Genomic DNA, 17,396 nt, shown 5'->3' with positions numbered 1-17,396 from the left:
GTGGGGTGGTGGGAGACATGAGTGGGGGCCTGGTGGAGGCTGCCCCTGCACTGCTGGGGGGTGGGGGTGGTGGGTGACATGGGTTGGGGCCTGCTGGCAGGTGCCCCACAGTGCTGGGGGGTGGGGGTGATAGGGGACATGAGTGGGGGCCTGGTGGATGCTTCACCTGGTGGCTGGGGGGTGGGGGTGGTGGTAGACATGGGTGGGGGCCTGGTGGAGGGTGCCCCTGGTGGCTGGGGGGTGGGGGTGATAGGGGACATGAGTGGGGGCCTGGTGGAGGCTGCCCCTGGTGGCTGGGGGGTGGGGGTGGTGGTAGACATGGGTGGGGGCCTGGTGGAGGGTGCCCCTGGTGGCTGGGGGGTGTGGGTGATAGGGGACATGAGTGGGGGCCTGGTGGAGGCTGCCCCTGGTGGCTGGGGGGTGGGGGTGGTGGGAGACATGAGTGGGGGCCTGGTGGAGGGTGCCCCTGCACTGCTGGGGGGTGGGGTGGTAGACATGAGTGGGGGCCTGGTGGAGGCTGCCCCTGGTGGCTGGGGGATGGGGGTGCAGGGAGACATGAGTGGGGGCCTGGTGGAGGCTGCCCCTGGTGGCTGGGGGGTGGGGGTGCAGGGGGACATGAGCAGGTGTGCAGGGTAGTCCCCTGTTTTGTGGGCTGCCTGCAGGGGCCGTGGAGGGTGTACAGGGAACACCTGTGAGGACCCACCCAGCCTAATCGCGTGTGTAACTTCCCACGCACCCCTGTAATACACGTACCCAGCCAAATCGCGTGTGATAATTCCCGCGCACCCCTGTAATACACGTACCCAGCCAAATCGCGTGTGATAATTCCCGCGCACCCCTGTAATACACGTACCTGGCCAAATCGCGTGTGATAATTCCAGCGCACCCCTGTAATACACGTACCCAGCCAAATCGCGTGTAAAACTTCCCGTGTACCCCTGTAATACACCTACCCAGCCAAATCGTGTGTGATAATTCCTGCGTACCCCTGTAATACACGTGCCCTGGCTAATCGCGTGTAAAACTTCACGCGTACCCCTCTAATACACGTACCCTGGCCAATCGCGTGTTAAACTTCCCGCGTACCCCTGTAATACACGTACCCTGGCTAATCGCGTGTAAAACTTCCCGCGTACCCCTGATATGAACGTTACCCGCTTTGCGTTCCTTGTTTGGCAGCCCTGTAAACTGGTCCAGGGTTAGCGCAGCCCTTTGCGATGATTTAGCGATTGTGATGGCTTTTCCTTGCGCGAGGGCGTTCTTGGGGGCGTTACTGGCGCTGCTGCAGGGTCGCTGCGATACTCTGCGCCACGGCTGGTTTGGGAGCCTAAAATCCATGAATACGCTGTGCGCGGAAATCGGTTTTAGCGCACGTGCATGGCGCAGACAATCGCACGCGGACACTCTGCGCCAGCCGCTTGCGACACTTTTCTGCGAAATTCTATGAATTACCCTGATAGTACCTATATTAAAGTTACCTTTTCCTAACCAATAGAATTGCATGTCAACTTGTGAGTGTTACACGTCGATGATGACAAGTTTTCAGTATAAATGCTATAATTTTCATGAAGTTCGTTGGAGTTGAAGCGAGAAGGATGATCGCACCATTGCTGATATTCATAACTCCCCGTTTTTTGTTCTTGTCTTTAAACGGACTCCCTTTGCCAAACCTTTTAGTTGTCCTTATTGATTGGTGTTGGATTAGTAAATCTGCACCCCCATCCATTCTGTTACGCTCACCTGGTATCCACAGGGAGCCACCCAGCCGGGTTACTCGCTGGTATGCTTCCCAGCTTTGCCCTGATGTGGTCTGCGGGGAAGGTTCTGCCTGAAAATACAGGAGGACTGTGTTCAAGACTGACCGACTGGGGAAAGTATCCTCCCTCCACCCCGTATGATTTCAGTCCCTCTGGTGCCCTCTCCTCACCTTGTGGTAGAATTATGCGTGCTCTCCGTCCTGCCTTATTTGCAGGGGCGCGTTGTGTTTCATGGCCGAGTGCGGTCCAGTTACTTCACTGACGCCGCCCCGTTTGATATTGTTCAGGTAGGTCTTATTGCTGTTCTTTAGTTTTTTTGCTATCCTGCATGCCTTTCTTTGTTTAAAATGTCTCTTGTTTCTCCCTTAGGTATGCGGAGCTTCAGCACGGCGAACTGGCTTGGTTGAGCCCCGCTGGTAAATGATGGTGCATTAAGAGCGCTATGATGCGGTAGGTAAGCGCTATGCGCAGCGCTGCAAAGTCTTGCCTTTGCTAACCTGTGTTTTCCTTCCTTGTAGGTCGCGGTGTTCTTCAGCGCGAGTGGAATGTCCGGAGTGGTGCCAGCTGAGAAGCGACCAGCCATGTAAGCCTTTTGAGCAGTTCGTAACTTGTAAATGTCTCTACTGCTTTCTTTAATGTTGCCTCTATCTTCCTCTTTCAGGTTGTTCTGTCCCAGAGGCGTGCAGATTCGAGGAAGCTGTTCTCAGTAGCTGCGAGTGTTTAAAGATGAAGACTGCAGGTAAGATGCTGCTGCTAATGATGTTCCTTTTGTCTCCTCGCAGGTTCTGCTTCTCCGAGGGTTGAGGGAATAGCTGCACACGGTGAGCATCACGTTGCAAGCAGCAAAGTAACGCGAAGCGTGTTGTCTTGCTCGGGTCCGGTTTAAATAGCCCCAACAAAATAGTGCAGGTAAAGTAGTCCCTAGGCTACCACACCCAAAACACTAGACCGCATAGCTTGGTTCTTAGGAACCAAGCTATGTGGATGCCTCCATGTTGGCTGACAATACAATAAAGTAGTTCCCAAGCACATTGTTTTCCATGGTGTATGAGCCTGGCCCCATAGGCGCCAGGACTGGCCCCATGAGGGCTTTTGAAGAGGATGCCAGGCTCTAGAGGCCCAAGTCCTGACTCCACCTGGCCAATGGGTTTGCCAGAGGGGGTTTTGGGCGAGGGTCATGACAGCACTCCCCCCTAAGGCCCCTCCCCTGGTGTTCCTTCTGTCTGGCCCAGGTTTGGTTGGGAAGTTCCGATGGAATTTCCTGATTAGATGTGGTGTGTGGATATTCTCACTGGGCTCCCAGGATCTATCTTGTGGTCCAAATCCTTTCCAATTGACAAGATAATATAGCTTGGTCCTAGAGTATTTGGAGTCCGATATCTTTGACTTTGAATTCTGGTTCTCCGTCAACAAGTATGGACTTAGGTGGTGTCCCAATCCGTGTGCCGGGTTGCATTGGTTTCAGGAGGGACACATGGAATACCAGGTGGATGTGTAGATTAGGTGGTAAATCCAGTTTCACGTTGCTGGGTTGATAATTGCCTTAATGGTATAGGGTCCTAAGAATCTGGGATGAAATGTCCGGGTTCCCTTGATGGGTACGAATTTAGCGGCTAACCAAACTTTGTCTCCTACTTGATAATCAGGGGCCTTTTTCCGGTGTTGATTGGCGAATCTCTTTTGTTTTTCTTTGGCATGAAATTGTTCCTTTGCCCTTTTGAAAGCCTGAGTAATGGTTGTGTGTAAAGTCTTTACCGCTGGCATTTCCAAGCTGGCTGGAAGGTCTAGTTCAGAGGTACGTGGATGCCATAAAGGGTATAGAAGGGCGTTTGTCCCGTGTCTGAATGCAAAGAATTGTTATATGCATATTCGGCTATCCATAATAGGTCTTTCCAATTCCTTTGTTCGTGGTGCAGCATACACCGTAAATATTGCTTGAGTGTCTGATTGGTTCTCTCGGTTTGGCTGTCCATTTGGGGATGGTGACTGGTAGATAGCCGAATGTCAATCTGCGCCACTGCACAACATTTTTTCCAGAAGTTTGAAACAAACTAGCTGCCTCGATCAGAGACCAGAACCGAAGGGAAGCCATGTAGCTTAACCACACCCTCCAGGAACACTTTTGCTAAAGTGGCTGCGTCTGGGAGGCCTTTGAGAGGAATAAAATGGGCCATCTTCGAGAATAAGTCCACAACTACAAGGATGGTGTTGAACCCTTGGCTTGGAGGTAGATCAGTGATGAAGTCAAGGGAAAGAGTGTGCCATGGAACTGGAGGAATATCCAATGGTTGTAGGAGACCAGATGGTTTTTGTTTCTGTGATTTATTTTGTGCGCAGACACCACAGGACTGAATATACTGAATGATGTCCTTATGCCAGGTAGGCCACCAAAAGTTCTCTTTCACCTTAGCTAGGGTTTTGGCGATCCCAGGATGCCCTTCGATCAGTGAATCATGATAGTTTGAAATAATATGCTGTTTTAATTCCTTCTTGGGTACATATAGGCAATCCCTAAAAAAGGGTAGATGGTCCTTAATGGTATATTGTTCTCCTTGAGTTTGCCATGCGAGGTAGGCATCAGGATTCATTGTCCATTGGATTTCTTTTCGTAGTTCTGCTTGTGTTAAGGCGGTCGTGATACCCACGAGTTTGTCTTCAGGTATGATAGGTACTGGGTCTGGAGTTGTATATACTATTTCATCTATGCCCATGCAAGATAAGGCATCCGCCTTTCTGTTTCTGACTCCTGGTTGAAATGTGATTACAAAATCATATTTGGTGAAGAAAAGGGCCCACTGTAATTGGCGCGAGGACTGGGCTTTGGCTGTTTTGAGATATTGCAGGTTTCGGTGGTCTGTGATGACTGTAATGGTGTGTCTGTCCCCCAGAAGGTAGTGCCTCCAGGCTTTAAAGGTGGATTTGATAGCCAGGAGTTCCTTGTCCGTGATGGCATAATTAATCTCTGGAGGTGAGAACTTTTTCGACCAGAAGGCCACAGGATGTAGCTGGCCGGTTTCCGGGTTTCTCTGTGAAATGACAGCCCCCATTGCGAGACTGAATGCATCAGTTTCAACGACATAAGGGAGGTCTGGACGAGGATGTTGCAGGATTGGAGCGGAGGTAAACCTTTGTTTAAATTCCTGAAAGGCTTCTTCTGCTTCTTCGGTCCAAGCAAACTTTTTTATTGTTTTTTCGTAATAGTACTGTGATTGGGTGCACAACCTAAGAGAAGTCTGGGATGAACCGGCGGTAGAAGTTCACAAAGCCCAGCATGCTTTGTACCCCTTTCAGAGACGTCGGTGAAGGTCATTTCAGAATGGCATCTACCTTTTGTGCGTCCATTCTGATGCCTACTGGAGTAAAGATGAAACCAAGAAATTCTACTTCGGTGACATGAAAAAAGCATTTTTCAAGCTTTGCAAACAAGCGATGTTGACGGAGTTTGGTGAGGACTGAACGAACGTGCCTGACATGATCTTGTTCCGAGGCTGAGTATACTAAGATGTCGTCTATGTACACTAAGGCGCACACATCAATTAACTCCTTTAAGACGTCATTCATGAAATATTGGAATGCCGCAGGAGTGTTGCATAACCCAAAGGGCATGACTTGATATTCAAACAAGCTGTACTTAGTACGGAAGGCGGTTTTCCATTCATCTCCTTTTCTGCCTCGGACCAGGTGGTACGCTCCTCGAAGGTCCAATTTGGTATAAATCTGGGCATCTTTAACTTGGTCTAGCATCTCAGGGATAAGTGGCAAGGGGTAGCGGTTCTTCACGGTGATCTGGTCAATGTGCGGTATTCAATATAGGTTCTCAAGTCTCCTTCCTTTTTCGGTACGAAGAACAAAGGCCTGGATGCGGGGGACTTCGAAGGACGGATAAATCTGTTTGCAAGGTACTGGTCTAAATAGGATTTCAAATGAAGGTTTTCTGGTTCTGTGAGAGTGTAGATCCTGCCGCAAGGGATTTGTGCACCAGGAACAAGGTCAATCTGACAGTCATAGGGCCTGTGCGGCGGCAATGTATTGTCTTGGTCCTTTCGGAAAACATCCTGGAAATCATGGTATTCACTTGGCAAGGTATTAGTTGCTCCCAGGGTTGATACTGTCACTCCGTGAGTCTTGGGGATACAGACGTTGGGTTTCTCCTCTTGGTAATAGCAGGCAGGGGAGCAGTCACTGGGGAAGGTTAATTTTCGTGCCCGCCAGTCTATCAAAGGGCTGTGAGCAACCAACCATGGCATCCCTAGTATTAGCCTGAACTGAGGTGCCTTGATGAGATCGAATGAAATAGATTCCCGATGTCCGTCCTGGCCCAGCAAGGTTACCCTGGCTGTGCACTGGGTAACTGGTCTGGAAGCGATTTCTGTCCCATCCATGGTGGTTACCTTGTCCATAGTTGGCTTAGAACACAAAGGAAGCCCCAAATTTGCCGCCAGTTCTTGATCAATATAATTTCCAACTGCTCCGCTATCGATGTATGCTTCAACGGCATGCATTCTTGACGACTGTTGGTGGTTAATTAAGATCACTGGTATTGCAAAGTACGAGGTCAGCAACTCTTTCTTCTCACTCGACAAACTGACCTCTACGTTTGTCGAGCTTGGTAGTTTTCTGATTCCTTAGCTTCATCCTTCTCTGTGGCCCCGACTGTTCTTCTTGGGAGTTTTACTGGACAGTCCTTCAGGAAATGTCCTGGTTTCCCACAATACAAACAAAGCTGTTGTTGTCTTCTTTTGTCCTGCTCTTATTTTGTTAATGGAGGCCGTATCCCTCCAATCTGCATGGGTTCTACAGCCTTTTCAGGTACACAGGGTGTGTTTTCCCTTGGTCGAACATACACGGTCCAAGGGTCCGTCTTAGACCGGTCTGCCTTTCGGTCCTGCAACCGGTGGTCTAGCTGCATGACCAGATTTATGAATTCTGCACAGTCTCTGGGTGGATCAACCATCTGGGCTAAGACATCCTTTAATTCGCCTCATAAGCTTTGATGGAATAACGTGGTTCTTTTGTTTTCTGGCCACTTAGCTTCGGCAACCAGTCTGTTGAATGTAGCAATGTACGTTAACAAGTCCTGATTCCCCTGTCGGAGGGACAAGAGTTCATTGTCTACTGCTTGTTCCTGGGTATGGCGAGCAAAAAGTTTTTCCATTTCTCTCTGGAACCCCCCAAAGTCATGTAATAGAGGATCGTGCATCCGGAAGTGCCTGGGAAGTGCAGCTGTTGGGCTGTTTACTCTGCCCTCCTGCAACTTCTTTCTGGAACCAAGCCGTCGCAAGAGGAAGCCCCTGCAAAGATCGACGCGCGAAACGCGCAAATTACTGACTGTTCCTGACTCTCGGCGGTACCGCCTCTTTGGACCCGCCTCCAGGCCCGCCCACAAGCCTCCAGCCACTTCCTTATCACCACACAGGCTCGCGCATCCGGCGCACGCATCCGGAAGTGCCTAGGAAGTGCGACTGTTGGGCTGTTTACTCTGCCCTCCTGCAACTTGTTTCTGGACACAAGCCATCGGCAAGAGGAAGTCCCTGGACTGATCGACGCGCGAAATGCCTGAATTACTGACTGTTCCTGACTCTCAGCGGGTATTTATAAGACAAAAGAACTTTCCTCTTTACTATCAATGACCACGGGTCTCCCGCGGGTCTCGCCGCATAGCGAGAGTTTCTGACTTTGTTGTTCTCCTTTTTCCCGTAGTACCGCCTCTTTGGACCCACCTCCAGGCCCGCCCACAAGCCTCCAGCCACTTCCTTATCTTCTCACGGGCTAGCGCATCCGGCGCACGCATCCGGAAGTGCCTGGGAAGCACGGCTTTTGGGCTGTTTACTCTGCCCTCCTGCAACTTGTTTCTGGACCCAAGCCATCGGCAAGAGGAAGCCCCTGGATTGATTGACACGTGAAACTCCCGAATTAATGACTGTTCCGTACTCTCAGCGGGTATTTATAAGACAAAAGAACTTTCCTCTTTACTATCAATGACCGCGGGTCTCCCGCGGGTCTCGCCGCATAGCGAGAGTTTCTGACTTTGTTGTTCTCCTTTTTCCCATAGTACCGCCTCTTTGGACCCGCCTCCAGGCCCGCCCACAAGCCTCCAGCCACTTCCTTATCTGCACACGTGCTCGCGCATCCGGCACACGCATCCGGAAGTGCCTGGGAAGTGCGGCTGTTGGGCTGTTCGGCTGGCGGCGGGGGAAGGTGGTATCATTCTTAAAAACAGGTATAGCAGTTATTCTGTGTGAAATACTTGATACACCTGCATAGAATCTGAGAAAACTGGTAATATAGGTACCTTGTGTGCCGTACTCATTGAAACTGCATTGGAATTGGGAAAAATTGTTATTGCTGGTACTATGTATGCTAAAATTGCATGAATATGGAGAAAATCTGGTACTGCAGTCACCCGGTGTGCTGCACCAGCTGAATCTTTAAGGAAATTGGGAAATTAAGAAAAGTGGTATTTCAGTGGCTTTGTCTGCTGTATTTGTATTGTTGGTACCCTGTGTACTGTTCATGTCGAAACTGCACTGAAGTTGCGAAAATTGGTATTGCAGTCATCCTGTGTACTGCATTTGTATTGCAGGTACTTTGTGTACTGTCAGTGCTGAAACCGCATTGAAACTGAGAAAATTTGGCATTGCAGACACCTTGTGTGCTGTACTTGCATTGCAGATATCTTGTGTATGGTTCATGTTGAAACTGCATTGAAACTGGGAAAACTCGTATTGCAGTTACTCTATGTGCTATACTTGCTAAATCCTTACTGAAATTGGGAAAAATAGGTTTTGCAGTTATCTTGTGTGCCATATTTGTTGAAACGTCATTGAAATTAAAAAAAAAATACAAATAAACTGTCCCTGTCATAAAATGGGGAAGACTAAAGCTCCGCTATTTCGTAAAGATGCAATGGCAGACTTTTTATAGCGATTAGCACGAGGAGAGCTAGTCTCGCTCGTGCTGCAGCCTTACCGCTGCCCGAGGCCAATGATGCTGAGGTTGAACTCTTCCAATGTGCACAAGAATGTTCCCTATTGGACAAACAGAGTGAAGCCAACAAGGCCAAACTCACTAACTGCGCAGAGGAACGCTCCTTGCTGGGCAAACAGAGCGAGGACTTTATTGATCCCTCCCAACTATTGTTTGGAGGATGATATACAAACTAACACACAGGTTAACTTGAAGGTGCCAAACTTTAACATACATCAGGGGCCTCTCTCCTTTGAAAAAGATAAAGACTCCCCTAGTAATGTAAATTATGATGCTTTACTGGATTTTTCAAACGGTACATCATTCGGAAGGGATAAGTCCGTGGCCACAAGCTTGGACTCTTCTAACTCCGAATTTACTGTAATGATGACAATATTTAATCGTCTAATCCTGTCCAATTTACGTAAACAAACTGAGGCCGTAGTTAATCTGGCTTCAGAAGTAACCTCACTACCAGACAAACTGTCGGACTCACTGAGCAAATTACTAAGGTTGAATATGGCGGAGAATAAAGCGTCTATGAATAGGGGACATAAAATAGTGACTTCTAGTGCATCTCATCAATCCCCTACTAATGGGATAATTACTATAGAAGCCTCCCAGGACCCAGGAAGAGAGTCAATGGGGGATGGCAATAGTAATCATCAGAATGAAAAGGAACAAGATGTTCCTGAGGAAAAAGCAATCCCTGAATTAACAGAGATGGGCAAGACAGATGCCAAACTGTCTAAAAGACAAGTAAAGAAAATAGCTAAACAAAGGAAGAAAAATAACAATAATAAAAACGGAAGGTTAGCTAAATCCTCCAAACATGTTTTTGAGAGACTCACTCCATGATGATGATGAGAATGAGGATTTCCCTTCCCTGAAAAATGAACAACAATTTAGTAAAATCATTAGGGGGGAGGAGCCCCGCAACGTAAATAGGGGTATAGATCAATCCACACAGAGTGTATATGTTGAAGGTGATCTACAACTCTGTGAAGTAATGAAGAACAAAAAGCATAGTGAAGATCTTTATGAGATCTTCAATGCAGCCTTAGTGCCGGATTTAAGGGTAGAGTTAGTTGGACCTCCAAAGGCCAAGGAGTCTAACCAACAAATAACAATGATTGTAGACAGGACAGAAAACATAAATAAAGGGAGGAGTGGAAGTACAGGTGAAAGCGGGTGGGAAAGAAACCACGTAGGTATCACATTGAACAGAGGTTTGTGCAGTACGGACTGGAAATTGGCTTCGGGGAAAAATTCTAATGCTAATTCTTATCGTCCTCCTGGGAACACTAGAATATGTGAGTTTGGGAGATCTCTTGAGTCAGTGGGGAATCACATAGAAAAGATGGTTAACAATAAAACCTCTGATCATACCATACATAAAATGCTCCAAGCAGACAGCCTGCCCATGACTGGCCGAGGTGACACCAGAGTGCAAATCATAAGGGGGGAGCAGCCCAATGAGGATTTCTTTGAAGTCATTACTAATGGCAATACTGGAAATGCGATGGGAGGAGATTTCGAGCTTCGCCACAATAACACAGAGGGGAAATCCAAGGAAGACATGAATGATGATGCTCTACATAAATCCATTATTAGGGTGTTGAGGGATAAGCATCCTCAGGAAGCTGCCAAAATGTTTACCGAGTCGAGGAGGAGAAGCCACGGGGAAGGCACATATGAAGACTACTGTGCTGGTTTGGGGGAGAATGCAAAGGCAAATGAGTCCAATTCAGTAAAAGTGAAGGATCAGTTACAGGTCCATCAGTCATTTGATCTGAAACACCCGGTACGACCTGGTCTACCGGGGCTGATCCTGACAACTTTATTTGAAGATCCGATGAATTGCTCACTAAACAGACCATTTATACTGTCATTATTTGGACAGATCCCTAATCTGGGTCTGATTGAATCGGCTGACATTTACCTTGTAGACTATATACATAGGCAGCACCTTGATTATGTGCGTCTAGTAATACCGTCCCCTCTGGTTAGAAACCTAGTAATGAAAGAGGCTGAACAATTCCACCGTAGAGGCTATGACATTTTTGAATATGTGCCCGTTCAACCTAAATTATTACCTCCCTTGGGTAATAATTATAAGGCATTTAAGGAAGAACATCAGAATGGGACTTCTGGTGAGAAAGAGGAAGCACAGGGTATGGTGGAGAAACAGGAGTGGAGATGCCATGCCCTGAATTTGCGAGAATCTATTGTTACTCTCAAGAAATTAGGGAAGCCCCTATAGTGACTGGAAAGCGTTTTTTTTAATTATTGAGCTGGAATTCTAGGGGGTCATTTAATTTGCTACATAACGTGCCCCTTATGAAGGAACTTGCCCAATACGATATACTGTGTATCCAAGAAACTTGGTCGAGGGCTCCCTTATGCTGGGAGGGATACACGGTCTGTTCAATGTGTGCTCAAGGGGGTAATAGGGGGCGCCCTAAAGGGGGCCTTACAATTGCTGTTAAAAATGAATTGAATCCTATAATCATGGGTGAATAGGCTTTTTCTTTTCATTTCTTAGCGGTGGGTTTAACACTGCTTTTTAACGCTAGGGAAACTCCTTTTCTGCTGGTAAATATATACTGGAACACGGCAGAATATTCAGATTGTCAACTTTGGTTGGAATTATGTAGTCTGGGATCCCTATTGGAGACTTGGCTAGCAGTGAATAATAAAGGACATATTGTGATTGCTGGGGATGTTAATGCTGACATTTATGTTGACCCTTTATTTGGAGATACCCTGATCAGTAATGTGGAAGAGCATAATCATACAGGTGCAAACTTGAAATGCAGGGGAAGAATGTGGACGCACTTTTCCGAGGTGTGGGGATTGGAAATATTGGTCAATCGTTTGCCCACTTGGAAGGCCAGAGGACATAACTCCATAATTGACTACATTATATGCTCAGTTGGTGTGTTCAATTATACAGGCAATTTTGATATAATTGAAACCAATCTCAGTGATCACTGTATGCTTGTCCTGGAACTAGACATCATTGTACCAAATGAAGTAACAACTAACTATAAATATAGCCTGAATATCAACTGTGCGGGGAATAGAATCAAATAGTCGGGTAAAAAAACAAGTAGTTTCACGGCTACTATGATTGAAGACCATGATTCTTTTTCTGAACATCAGAGGCTGGAGATATATTCTGCACTTAAATTCATAGATTACATAAGTTGTTCCTTGGGCAAACTAGGTGACTCAGAAGCTACATTAAAGGCTGGTGCCAAGTGGAAATCTCATAATTGTGACTTGGAATTAAGGGACAAAAAAAAAACGTCTGATGAGAAAAGAGATTAGACAAGTAAGGAAAGCAGGGTACATGCTTGTAGACACACTGGATAAGCTTAAGAAAATCAAGCAAAGATATAAAAACTGGTCTATCCAACATCGAACCATTAGAAGTCAGAAAGATGGAGAAAATATGCTCAAGGCATTGCGGGGAAATAAGTCAATTAATTTCTGGAACCTGATTAACAACTAGGACAAACCCCCAAAAGTGTCTCTCCTGAATCCGATAAACGAATCAAAGTGGCTGGGCCACTTTTCAAATTTGTACCACACCAAAAAGGAAGAGACTTATGCTATGGGAAAACATGATCCCAAATGGCTGCTGGACTTTAACGAGTGGGACATTAAAAATGTAATAAACAAATCTAAAAATTCTGGGGCACCAGGGCCCAATAATTTATCCAATAAAATCTTCAAGTGTGACCCCGAAATTTGGTCTAAAATACTTACCCTTCTGTTTACTAATATACTGGTAATGAAAATGATCCCCCTGTCTTGGAGGGTATCAATTATTATCCCTATTTTTAAAAAGAGATCTGGTTTCTGTCCTACGAGTTACAGACTAATAGCCATTGCGGACCCAGAATCAAAATTGTTTTCATCTTTGGTTCTAAGAGATATCCAAAAATGGATGGCCGAAAAACAAATCTTGGATATGAGGCAATTTGGCTTCAGAAAAAACATGGGCACCGAATGTGGGGGCTGATTTTGAACTGTCTAAGAGCAGAGGCTTTGAAGAAAGGGGCAGCCTCTGTTTTTGTTGCATCAATGGACTTAAGCTCTGCTTTTGACCTGGTTGATAGGTCAATTCTGTGGCAGAGATTAAGTGCATTGAATATGCCTCCAATTTTGTTGGACATACTTAGGGCAATCTACTCACAGACAGGTGTGAAGGTGAGACTAGATTCAGAGGGACTGCTCTCAGATGAACTTACTATATATAATGGTCTTCAACAAGGGTGCAGATTGGCACCTACAATTTTCAACCTGTATGTGAGCGGTGCGAATTTGGCGCTGCTGAATAAGGGCCTTGTTTCTCCTAGACTTTTGACTTTCTCCTTATGGATAGCACAAAGGTGGGTTTACAAAGATTGCTTAAGGCCTTCGAGGGCTTCATCTCCTCTATAGCGTTAAGGATTAATCCAGCCAAAACGGTGATACTCCGTTTAGGCAGGAAAAACAAGAAGTTGAATCTATTCTCTTGGTTATGTGGTACTACCTGAATTAAAGCTCAATCAGAGTTGAAATATTTGGGTTTTGTAATATCGGGCACCAACTCGAGACCCCTGCTTAGGACTCAACTGAAACTCAAAACAGACATTGCCATCTCCCAAATGCAGGCCTCAGACTCCAAATTTGGTAAATTTACAATGTCTCCATTGAGATAATTTTATACAAAAAAAGTTATCCCCCGCTTAATATAAGGAGCCGAATTAGAATCTGTAAGATGTGAGGGGAATTGTTCCTTTATAGAGAGCTATATTTGGAGATCTGTATTATTTTGGCTACCCAAATGCATTCCTTTTAATTTAATTAAATATGAATTTGGGCTAAATTCTCTTCAGGCCCTGGTGACCTGGAAAAGAATGATGCTCTGGAGGAAATGTAAATCTGCAGAGGAGAACTCATTATATTTCCACGCTGGAAGGGTTACGGAAAACCCTTTTATAGAGGCACTGCATGAAGAAACCCTAAAAAACCTTAAGGACCTAGGTATGTCAGTTACTTCCTTGAAGAACAAACCATCTAGGGTTAAAGAAAGTGTCCTAGGTTTCGACTGGTTGAATACAAAAAATGGTATACTAAAGACAAAACTGTACAATCATGTGTGTGCTCTTAATTAATGGTTTCCGTTAATGGAAAGTTTTCTAGTTAAGTATCCAAACAAAAGAACGAAAAATGATTTTATGCGTTTTAGGTTTAATGTATTACCTATGAATCAAATTAACTCTATCAGACAGAATGTTCAGGGTTCTTGGTCATGGTGTAGATACTGTCATATAGAAGGTACGGCTGAGACTCTGAAGCACATCTTATCGGTGTGTCCAGCCCTTAGGGAAAAAAGACTGCTATATTTTGGAAAATATGTACATAACCCGGCTGAGGTCGACAGAGAATTTATTTGGTACAAAATGTTACACAACAGTAAAGGTAATCTAAATGTTAGGGTACAACTTTTTTGAGAAACATTTGTGCCCTTTTTTAGCATTTGATTTCTTTTTGAACCTTGTCCAATTGCGATTCAGCTATTGAAGTTTTGATAAGGAAGTTGAAATGAACATAAATAGTTTTAATTGGTGTGTTCTCTTGTTTGAACCTTGTCCAATTGTGATTTAGTTATTGAGGATTTGAAAATGAAAATGAAGATTTTTTTAACTGTGTTCAATTGGACCTAGCTTTCGATGATCGGAAAGTGAAATTTTTAAACTTTGTCTAATTGTGATTAAGCTATTGGAGAAATTTGGAAAAATTGAAATGTAAATGAAATGAAAATGAAATATCGGATTTCTTTTATGTATTTTTGTAAAGATTTTTTTTTATAAACCAAAACAAATAAAGAATAAAAAAATAAATTAAAAAAAATTTAAAAATAGAGGATCGTCATGGGTTACCAACGGCACCGACCAATCTGCTGCACTACCACTCAGGTATGATAAGACAAAAGCTACCCGAGCTTGGTCGTTTGGAAATGCACCAGGCCTACAAAGAAAATGAAGGCGGCACTGATTGATGAATGCCGTATACTTCCGTGGGTCACCTGAGAACCTTCCTGGTGGTGCCAGGGGCACTGTTCCAGGTAACGTGATCTGTACCGGAGTGGGTGGTATGGCAGGGTTTTGCATTGTTGGATTGCTTCAAGGTAGAGGCTTCTGTCCTGCCTGTGATTGCAAGTATTGCCTGCTAATCTCTTCAGTGCGTTCTTTGGTCACTATTAGGTCTCTCCAGAGGGCATTAGTCTCTTGTCGGGCAGAATGAACCTCAGCACGAAGCTCTCCTAGTAATTGGGCCAATTGGTCCATTTCGATGTCTCCATGGCGCCCAGGTGGATTTGTTATGGTAGGCTTTGCGTTCTGTTACGCTCACCTGGTATCCACAGGGACGCCACCCAGCCGGGTTACTTGCTGGTATGCTTCTCAGCTTTGCCCTGATGTGGTCTGCGGGGAAGGTTCTGCCTGAAAATACAGGAGGACTGTGTTCAAGACTGACCGACTGGGGTAAGTATCCTCCCTCCTCCCCCGTATGATTTCAGTCCCTCTGGCGCTCTCTCCTCACCTTGTGGTAGAATTAGGCATGCTCTCCGTCGTGCCTTCTTTGCTGGGGTGCGTTGTGTTTCATGGGCGAGTGCGGTCCAGTTACTTCACTGACGCCGGCACGTTTGATATTGTTCAGGTAGGTCTTACTGGTGTTCTTTAGCTGGGATGCACTCATCATGAGTTGGGTGGTATCCCAGCGGTAAATGCGTCAGGATACCGCCCAACGGTATTAGCGTCACTGCAACTCGGTCTGGCGCAATTTTTGCCTGATCCCAAGTTGCGGTGGCACTGTTAATCCCCATTTATTTAGTGTCTGTAGGACTCTATGGGGCTTTTCTGTGCTATTACAGCCAGCGGTAATGGAGCTGTCTATAATAGCCAAATAGCCAAAAATGAGTGGAAAGCTGGAGATTTACCTCCATCTTAAAGCTGAAGGTAAATCTCGGGATTGGGCAGAGGGGTAATGCGGCAGTAATAGCGTTACCGCCACATTTTTCCCACTCCGTCCAACTCGTGATGAGTTCCTAGGCTTTTAGATATTTCTGTGCGTCCTTCATGACACTTGATTATCAAACTCCTCATGAATGTTTCTCGTCCTCCAGTTGTTGGGCACTCTCCATTCAAAGTCAGGTATTGTCATGACATGATATCAAGCAAATTAATTCAGCACTTGAATCTGGGCTTCACCTCTGCTGCAATTTCGCTGGTCTGGGAAAGAATGTTGGTATTAAGGCTTCTCACCGAATTAACAGGGATCTCAAATAGCAGTGCCTTTTCTGCTGAGCTCTCTCACCACTTTGCTCTCGCAGAGTGCTGGCACCTTCTCTCAGCTCTACCTCTCTGCCTCTTTAAGGGATCACAATCTTTTCATTCATATTGAGATTTCCTTTACCTCTTTTGTTCCTCTTCCTTTCTCCTGTCCTTCTACTTCCTCTTTCCTTCCTTTTCCTCCTCAACATTCCATAAATCTCTCATTCCTAAAGGTTGGCTAGCACTGCCTCTTACTTTCCCATCACTCCCTTCCATTCTTCGCATCCCTCTGTTTCTTCTTCCTCCATGCCTTCCTCCGCATCCTACTCAGTGTTCCACAATGATCTAATTACTTAGACTCTGTTGTTTTTTCTCTTCTCCTTCCTTCTCACCCTACCATCCTTCTCCTCCTTCAACCCTGTCCTGCTGGTTTATGATGTGTAGTTCATGCCTTATAATGGCGCACAAAGCCTTATGGTGAAGTGATACAGAGAATGTTCCAAAATACCTCTGCTTTGTGGTAGAGAAGCAGTGTCAGAAGCGGCCGTTCTTCGTGTTCTTTCTTGAACCTTGCACGTTGTGGCTTGATGCCACAACGTGCTTTGCTTTAGTCTCATCGTGGTCGCGATCGCAGTGAGCTGCAGGCTGCAAGCCAAGACCTCAAGGCTATAAGCTGAGAAGCTGTGAGCGGACGTGAGTGCCAGAGGAGGAGGGCCGGTTGGGCTGATGGGGGGTTCATTATCTGAGACCAGGGCGGCTGGGGCTGAGGTTGGCATGCGCATGTCACAGAGTGCAGTGCCCCTGTTGATGAGACAGTACCCAGCGGTGTGCTCCAAACCATTTGATTGACTGGTATAGTATTCCAGAAGTTAGCAAAGGCTTTGTATTGGCTTTGGTTTGGAAGCTGGCAAATACTGCATCAACGTTTGCAGCTAGTTGTTGCTAGCTGCAATTTGCTCCTGTGCCCTTGCATCAAGCTAATTTCTGAGTTTAGGCTACATATAATTCCAAGAAGTGCACTCGACTGTGACTGCTGTTGGGTTGTTTTGTGGCGGATTTCTGCCTTGCCAGTGAAAACTTTCTGGACGTGTGTGGAGAGAATATTACGTTACTCCCATTGTTTTTTCATACTCAATTTACTGAGATGTCAAGCTAAAAAAAACTCCAGCTCGCCAAAATGTATAATGTACGGAGCGGGGCACTGACTGATGACTTGCGAGCCCGGAGCTTGAAAATGGTGGCTTATGAAGTGAGGGCGGTTTTATCACTGATGACAGGTCTTTAGTAACCCGACTTTGGGGCACGTAATATGATGTCTGTTGATCCATTGATGGGAGCTACTAAA

The sequence above is a fragment of the Ambystoma mexicanum genome, chromosome 6p, assembly GCF_040938575.1.
Source record: "Ambystoma mexicanum isolate Mex_15411 chromosome 6p, UKY_AmexF1_1, whole genome shotgun sequence".
Taxonomy (NCBI): domain Eukaryota; kingdom Metazoa; phylum Chordata; class Amphibia; order Caudata; family Ambystomatidae; genus Ambystoma; species Ambystoma mexicanum.
Note: the sequence above shows the minus strand (reverse complement) of the source record.